Here is a 9,666-nt window from a genome sequence, read left to right as displayed (position 1 = left end):
AATCCCAACTCTTGAAGGATTTGTCTGCATCCTCTGGCCAGATGTTCATCTCTCCCACTGAACAACCCTGGTACCTAAGAGACAACTCAACAGGAAGAAAAACAGCCAGAAAGAGAAAGCAAAACAAACCCAAAACAGATTAATTTAATGGAGCACGAGACAAAGCATCTGCCATAACGTTATCTTTACCATTAATGTGTTTAATGCCAAGATTGTATGGTTGTAAAAACTAGCCACTGCTCCTTCCAATCAGAGGAGCCGTGACATTACATTGTTTCATATTTCTTTAACAAGATGACCTTTATCATTCTCTTAAACATAAATATTGTTCTGGAACTTTTGACATCACTCTCCAGATTGTTCCRTAGTCTTATTCCTTGTATCGAATTACATCGCTCGCTCAGACTAGTTCCAAATCCAGGTATCACAGACATCTCTACCCCTTTCAGATTATAACAACTTGCTCTCTTAACAAAATTTAATTAGTTGTTTAAAGCTAATATACATTTATGAGCCTCATACATAACCTGTAAAATATTATAATCAACCAACTCATAGAACTTCAATAATTTCAACTGATAAAATAATACATTTGATGGGTGACTGTAGTGTTTTCTAGCAATAATTCYTACAGCTATTTTCTGTAAAACAAAAATTGGGTTTATAAATGTTTTGCATGCTTTCCCCCAGACTTCAACGCAATAAATCATCTGTGGAACAATCCTTACATTATACAACTTATACAGAGCTCTATCATTAAATAACTCCCTTACTTTATGCAGTACTCCAACAGCTCTAGCAACTTATTTATTATTAGATTACAAGATTACATTACATTCATGTAGCAAGTAGAAACATAGGCAGACAAACAGCGTAGACGGACAGACACACAACAGAAACAGAGATAAACAGTATAGAGACATGAAGGGTTAAGGACTCTGGACCCACAGTGGGACTAATGAGGGTGGAGCCAGGTGTGGATGCTTCACCTTTTTTCCTCCTTCATCTTCATCCCCAAACATTTGCCCTCCGTTCTTCTGCCCACACACAAACAAGAGCCTCTGGTTCTACAGTGAAGTTCATTCTTTGGTTAAAGACCAAAAACAACACTGTTCCACATCATCTGAGTTCAACTCCTAATCCATAGTCTGAGGTATCTGTTGTGACGAGTGTTGCCAGCTCAGGGTTTTAGATGGAAGAGCACAGCTTTGCAGGAGCATTGTTCTGAGATCACAATTCTATCTGTTGCCTCAGTTCATACAGTATTAGTTAAAGTTATTTGTTTGAAGCAGCTCTCACAGCGGCTCAGTTATTGCTGTAAATATGCCGAACCAGGAGGTGAAGACCAGGAACAAACTAAAAACTGACGTATCCTTTGGTGCAGGAGGCGGAGCTTCATAGATGACAGACAGAGATGATCTGGACTGAGATGAATATAAAAGGATTTCCAAAAACCTAAAAATCCATCATCAATGACCCCCACAATAATTTGATCCATTTAATATACCCCYCAATAAACTTACATCATTTGCTCTGACACAACAGAAGTTAACTGATTATCTAGATGCAACTGTCTTGTTGTCTTTGGGTAACCTTGGCCTGATTTCAAAATTTTAGTCTCCTCTTGTCTCATTATGGCTGTATTTGTTGAATCGTGTGTTGTAATTTTTCTTACTAGCCAAATTGTAGTGCACCAGGTAAATACATTTTGGAAAATTGAGAAATGTAAATATGTCGTATAATGCATCCTAAAAATGTCAAATATGTATTAAAGTTGTGGAAAATGGGGAAAAAGTAAGCCTTTTCTTATTGATGAACTGATGTGGAACAGAAAAGGTGCAGAGTAAAGAAGGATATCCCAGTAAAAGCATTAAAATGTATTTTAAACCCAAAACATCATGAAACATTTTACAAAAGTAACTGATTCAATAAATAAATAAATAAAAAGACAGATAGCATGGTAGACTGGAAGTTACACCCTTGCTTGATGAGACATCATGTCTGAGGCTATCAAGCCAATGGTTGAGTTACACTTCATTTAATTTACTTTTAAACAGCATACTTCACTAATGTCAGAAGGTCCGGCAGCTCCGGTGCATGGCAGCCCCACCTCTGTCAGTGTGCCCCAGGGCAGCTGTGGCTACAGTGTAGCTAACCATCATCAGTGTGTGAATGTGTGTGGGCATGGGTGAGCGACTGTAAAGCGCTTTGGGGTCCGGAGGGACTTGATAAAGAACTCTATAAGTTCAGTCCATCTACCATTTACCATAAATTTTCAAAAAATGTAAAAAATAAAAAAAATCTTAGAGTATTCTAATTTTTTTCTTTTGATTTTCAAAAAAATCACTGAAAAAATTAAACTTATTCATTTCATAAAATTAAAAACAAAACAAAATTTGTGTCCTAGTTGTTTACTGTTGTCATACCTTCATTTACTGCAAATTTGTAAAGTGGAATTTTTTTTTTAAACAAAAAAATTAAGTTAAGGTAAGGATGCCTCCTGGACACCTCCCTATGGTGCTTCAGGCATGTCCAACTGGGAGGAGACCCCGAGGAAGACCCAGGACACTCTGGACAGACTGTCTATTGGCTGGCCTGGGAACACCTTGGAGTCCCCCCAGAAGAGCTGGAAGAGGTGGCTGGGGGAAGAGAGTTCTGGACCTCCCTGCTCAGGCTGCTGCCCCAGCAACCCGACTTTGGGTAAMGCGGGAGATAATGGATGGATGGATGGATGGATGGATGGATGGATGGATGGATGGATGGATGGATGGATGGATGGATGGAAATGAAGTTCATCACAAGCAGGAAAAAGGATTTAATAAAACTGAAATAATTTTAGTAAGGTTAATGTTTCAACATCATTAGATGTATTAACTGCTAATAAAACCTATAACAAACCAGTCTGCATTTTCTCCAGTTCAAAATGATGTTTTATAAATGAATATTATGTCATATTAGTTCACAGATCATTGCACGTGGTGGTGCTGGTTCCTCAGTTCCATCTAACCTTTACCTGGGACTTGGGAGTCCTCTTCCTCCTTCTCAGAACCTGTAAACAAGGAAAATATGACTAATACTATTACCTGCACATTCATAACATCAGATCCTGTTCCCTTCTGCAGACAAACACAGCAACTGTTTCCTGTCTGTTTCAAAATAAAACCAGTTTCTAACCTTACTGGTTTCTGATGAGACGTTCTTGGTTGAAGTGTTTTCATAAATCTTGCAAAGTTTAATAACCTTCAATGATGTCTAGTCACAGTCTCGGTTGCATAGGGTTGTGCATATTAACCTGTTTCTTAATCTGTTTTATGTTGTAAACTTAAGTTTCTCAAATAAAGTCAAAAAGACCAACATATATCAGCTGTGGAGAAGGTTCTGATGGAGTAATGACAGACAACAAATGTAGGCACTTCGATAACATTTTTAGTTATTTTACAGCTTTTATTCCTCTTTTTACTTAAAAGGCTCTACTGATTCCAAAACAGTTTAGTTTTTTTTTTAATCTGACCACCCACTCAGGATTTAGAGGTCATTAAAGGTTGATAATTAGGAAGCAAGTCCTGCATTATTTGCACAACAACATAAAAAATGTGGAGCCCTGCAGACATATAGTGTGCCAAAGTTTCTCAACAATTGTTCAAACCAAAGTAGAAAACAAACTACTGTAGATAAAATATTTAGATAGGTTTCAAAATGATACGGGGGGTCTAGGCATTATGGTAAATGGCTTGAACTTAACACGTTCAAAAACTTAGCACTTTATCAAGTGCATATACGAACTCCAAAGTGCTTCACACTTCAGTCATTCACCCATTTTGGTAAGCTACATTGTAGCCACGGCTGCCCTGGAGCACAATGACAGAGGTGGGGCTGCCATGCACCGGCCCCACCATCAGCAGGCAAGGCAAGTGAAGTGTCTTGCCCAAGGACATAATGACTAAGACAGTAGGAACAGGGGATCAAACCGGCAACCTAACCACTTTGTCATAGCCATGGCGAGTGACTGAAACTCACCTGGTAACACTGGGTAGGACAAAGCATTTATCAAAGTGCCTAACCAATGCAGTGACCATTTTATTGATACAGTTATTGATTGAACAAGACTGAATTTAAATCAAAATACAATGTGAGTCAGTCAAAAGAGTTTGAGACTGACTGCAATTATAGTTTCAAGTATGATAACGCTCTTATCAAATGTCGGTTTTAATTAGAATATGTTGGCAAATATTTTCAGAAAATAAACTGCACAAAAAGTAAGAAAATATGTTTTTGGTAGATTATTTCTCTGTTGTAACAATGCTTCTTTGCAATAAATATACAATTGGAAAGCTGTTAATTTCCCATTTTAAGCGGTGTCACATTTTTAAGGAACATGTGGGATGAACAGTAGAGCTGAGTTATTGTGCACATGAAAAATTTGCCATACCTTCTCTGCCAAGCAACTTATTTTGCTGTTGCTATTGACACTCGTTTAGAGCTTCTGATACAAGCAGATGCTACCGATCAGCTGCCTGATTGGCGATCTCAGTAGATGAAATTCTGCAACCATTGGCAATCCCATGTGTCCACCATCTAGAACCAAACTCTGTCCTCCAAGATGTCAAAGCTTGCCACCACAGAGTGTGGTTTATAAGGGATAACCTACAGAATTTGGGAGTGGAGAGGATGGAATGGCCTGGCAGCAGTTCTGACCTCAACCCCATTAAACACTTGTGGAATCAGCTTGGGCATACTATTCCTGCGAGTGACTAACACAACCACATTGTTTGACTTGTAACAAATGCTGGTTAAAGAAAGGGATGCCATCACACGTTAATGTGTGGCCAATCTGATGACCAGCGTGAGGAGGAGGAGCCAAGCTGTTGTGGCTGTGTATGGTTCTTCCACATGCTACTGAGGCTCCTTTTTGTTAAATAAATAGTTAAATTTCCAATATTTCTTGGTTGTTGTTTTTTTTCAATTTTCAATAATCTATTCCACAAAACATCAAACGAGTTAGCGGCAGAGAGGATTTGCCAAATTTTCCATGTGCACAACCCACATAGTTCCACCGCTCATCCCATAATCACGTGTTCCTAACAAATGTGGCAGCATTTAAGAGGGAAATCCACAGGCTTTCCAACAATATAAGATTTATTGTCAAGAAACATTGTTACAACAAAGAAATAATCTATCTAATACAAATTTCTTTACTTTTTGTTCTAAGTCTGTGTGGTTCACCAGTTGTTCTATCAGGCCCAAATAGCTATCAGATCTAAAAAAAATAAAAAGAACAATATCCAGGATGTCAGCAGATATATGTTGAGAAGAAAGGAGAGGAGAGAATCATATATAAGGATATAAATATCCTCCATCTTGGCACAAAAAGCTTGTAAAACCAATCCATGCGGGGGATGTGGGAAAAAAAGAAAAGGAGAAAAAAAAAGGAAGGAAAAGGAGGTTAGAGCAGAAAGATAAAAATAAGAAGCAGGAAGATACTAGGACATTTAAAACGATGTTAAAATGAAAGAAAGAAGCAGAAATGAGATTCTGCAGGAAGAGAGAAAAGCTGAAGCACGGGGCGCAACAGAAGGATGGAGAAAGTGACAGACAAAAACAGGCAGACATAAAGAGCTATTTTAGTAATGATGTTGTTGCCATAGAGACAATGTCCCACTCCACAGGTGCCTCCTGCAGATTTTTTTTAAAGGACCTCTGATTGGTGGAGGCCTTCAGCACAGAAAGTCTTTTATTGGTTGAAAGGTGAAGGGTAAAAGTCATTCAGCTGTTTCTAATTTCACTTCAAACTCCATTCCTTCCTGTTTTTATCTTATTGAGCTTGATTAAATGAAACTGAAGAATACATTTAAAATATGACAAAGACATTTAAAAACACTTCCTACCTATTATTGTGTTGTTTGTGTCATCTACTGTAAACTCACATTCTACAAGACTATTGTGGTGCTACATTTATATCACTTTTTAATGAGGAGATTGTGAGTGTATCCTCATTGTTTACAAGACAAAGTTTGAAGGTCTCAAACAAGGGCATCCGGGATTTGAACCCAGGACCTCTTGCACCCAAATCCAAGAAACATACTCGTCGTAGCCCAACAAGCCCATACACTTCTCACAGGTCTTTTTAAGCCACATTTCTCACAGTTAAAATAATAATTGGAGGAGGACGGGCAGACTTAAAACACAGAATTTTATTTTAATAACAGCCTGAGTAATAGCATTTTTATTTTGCTGCGTGTTTTGGTCAATCAAGCAGCTTTAGTACAAAGAATGAACTGAACACTGTTGTTAGGACATCCACAAAAAGTAAAAATCTTCATGGTTGACAACCTTAGACATCAACAGTAGAATAAAATATATCTAAATTGGATATATTTTCACTCAAGTTCATGTTAGATATTTGAGTTATAAGCTGATTAACATTAGGCTGCTTGACTGTCCCACCCAAAGCTCAACAACTGACATTTTAAACAGGTGCTCTCCAAAAAATCTGACAATTATTTTAATGATTGTGGCTTCATGTGCTCAAAAGAAGAACATTRGTTAATCTGATTTTGAGCTAATAAAATCAAATTAAGCCTCATTGGTAAAATATAATAATAATTCACCTGCCTCTTACGTGGACTTTAGCATTGGTTTTAGCAGGTCATGGAAACAAAATTAAAGTTTAGAGGGAAGATTTTTTTTGCATTTTTAAAGGGGCAATATCATGTAAAATCAACTTTTTTGAGTTTTATATATATGTATGTTATAATGTTATACTCTCATAAAAAAACATGCTCAAAGCCTTGCTTTGACTCATTCATGCATGTTTGAGAAATCCTGCAGTGTTTTTAGGAAGCCATGCTGAGGAGCAAAACGACAGGTGGGGACCAGAAACGCCTTTTGGGACCAGAAACGCCCCTGGGACGTGTCTTTAAGCTGAGCTTCCTCATGGCAGAGCACACCCCTCCCCCCCTGCCCACACACCCCGCCCATAACTCCTGCAGGCTCTYGGGTGAAAGTGAAACTTAAACTGTCTGTGATGCTCCTAACAGTAGTTCTTACTCTGTGACGCTCTTTTCAGAATCAAAATACCTTTGAGGAAATGTATTTTCAGTCAGATGCCAAGTAAACTGCATCATGGCAGCCGCACCAAAATGGACGAGACAAAAGCGGAAGGCGGTTCTTAAAGAGACAGATGCCAATTTCAAGGCGTTTAGAAGAGGCAGTGATGAGAAGACAAGTTTATTTTCTGTTTAAACATAAAAACAGCATTTTAATAACAGCTAAAGGTGACATATATACTTTATTAATGTATAGTATTTAAATGTGTGCCTGAGAAACACACAATATTGGCCCTTTAAGAAAACTGGTGGCAATTTAAGTTTCAAGTACATTTAGAACTGGTTTCAAGTTGTAAAATTCCAGTCTTCAGAGACCTTGATTGAGTTTTGTTGAAACTGTCTCAGTACTTTCTGCACCCAGCACAAAATAAACACAACAATAACAATGTGCCAACATGCCCAGAGTAAAGATGAAAGTCTGTAGAGGCCTTCAGAATTGTTTAGGAAGACTTTTTTTTTTTTCATTGAAGACTGAACCTGATGTTTCTGTGCAAACATTGCTATTCTTTTTCTAATGCCTGTCTCAACCAAGAGTAGGCTTGATTATAAAGGGTTTGTCTAAGATTTGAACCCAAGACCTCACAGACAAAGCAAACTGCTGGACTAACAAGCAGAGACATCTGTGTACATACGTTAAATGATTTGTGGGAAAAAAAATTACAGACAACAAATGTGAAAAATGGTTAAAATGTCAAGTTGGAGAAAGCTAACATTGAAATCATTTGGTGCAAATCTGGTGTCACTTTAGAGAAAAACACACACACATTTGAACAAAAGGTGGGTAACAACRTTAAACTTGGTATTTTGTTATGTAAGTGGCATGCACTCGCACCCCTGCTGCTGCTTTGTAGAAAAACTTTTACTTTGGACGGGTTCTTCTCTAATGAAACGTTTCGTCTCTCCTCCAAGAGACTTCTTCAGTCTGAGAGTTTCAGGAAAAATTCAGGCTTTTNGGACCAGACTTTAGACAGACTGTACAACTGTATTTACTGCTTCAGAAGGCTTGGCTCTACAGCTTTCTGTGGCTAAAGTGGCATTAGGAACAAAACACCACCAAGTCAGTCAGTGTACTGAACCATCCCCAGCCCCAGGAGTTCTGAACATCAAGAAACAGAAGGAGTATAGGACATGCATGAATATATCAGGATAAATGTTGTTCTCACAAACTGAGTAGAAAGAAGGAGAACCACCAAGACACACGAGACCACTCTGAAGGAGGAACAAGCTTCAGCAGCTCAGACGGTACAGCCTGAGCTACAAGTTCTTCATCACTCTTGAAGAATGGCAAAGAGAAAGTTACTGTTGAAGAAATATMATTTTAAATCTCAACTAGAGCTTTTAAACAGTTTAGACAAACTCTAGATTTAATGTGAACTGTCTACAACAGTGGCTGTGCCACACTCCCATAAAATTTACACAGACTGGTGAAGAATCTGGGCAACAGGAAACTGAGACATGTACAACAAGACAAACATTTGTGACATTGTGTTTTACAACAAACCCTGTTTTWAAAAYCCATCTTTGCACTTCCATTCACATTTTCTAAAYTGTACATTTATAGCGTGTTTGGCAATTATGTAAAAACATGCTCATATGTGCAGATGCTTGGTTAGAGCGTAACCTCACATCCTGCAATGCCGTACAGAAAAATAGAAAAACTAAGTAAATCAGTTTCTTCCTTCGAGATCCAGAACACAGGATTGTCTGTAAATATTCCAAATCAATTCCCCAACTTTCACTGTTTGAGTCCATGGTTTAACTATAAAAGACAAACTCAATATGAGTTTACATATTTGTTTTCTTGCTTTGTATTCAGTGTCAGTTAAACAAATCAAACTTATTAAATTAGACTGTATCATAGCTAAAAGTTGAATCTTATCAGTTTTTGCTGCTCCTGTATTTTTAATGAATCAGAAAGTTGGCAGTGGATCAGGAAACACATCTTACTGACCACAGATCAGTATTTATATCTTCAGTCTGTTTGTTGATGTGCCTCAGCAGTCATCAATTATGTATATCGTATTTTTTTGTTTACTAATCAAAGCTTCAAAGTTTCAGTTTTGCTTGTTTTCATGAACTTTCTGTATGCTTCTTATTTTTCTCTRAGCAACAAAGCATTTTGATTTATTTTGATGTACTGTTGGTGCCTCAAAAAAAAGTAAAAAAAAAAAAAAGCATCTGACATCAGTAGAGTCATGGTGATGTGCTGGGAGTGAGAGTGAGCTCAGACTGCACCAGTGGATGGATTTAAACTCCTAGAATAGAAACAGGACAAGTTCAGGCCTGAGACTTCATTCTTACTCTGAAAATACAGCAGAAAAGTGGGTCCATGGTGTAATTAAAGTTCTGAGACTGGGAGCAGAGAGAATGATGAGTGAAAGATCAACAAATAACACGTCAATACGTAACACAGACGCACACAGCAGAGCAGCGGTGAGTCAGCCTCACTGAGTCACAGGAACAATCTGAAATGTCAGACAGAAAAAGAGCACTCACAACACACACACACACACACACACACACACACACACACACACACACACACACACACACACACACA

The sequence above is a fragment of the Austrofundulus limnaeus genome, unplaced genomic scaffold (assembly GCF_001266775.1).
Source record: "Austrofundulus limnaeus strain Quisiro unplaced genomic scaffold, Austrofundulus_limnaeus-1.0 Scaffold220, whole genome shotgun sequence".
NCBI lineage: Eukaryota > Metazoa > Chordata > Actinopteri > Cyprinodontiformes > Rivulidae > Austrofundulus > Austrofundulus limnaeus.
The sequence above is the reverse complement of the archived record's forward strand: the minus strand, read 5'-3'. Positions refer to the sequence as shown.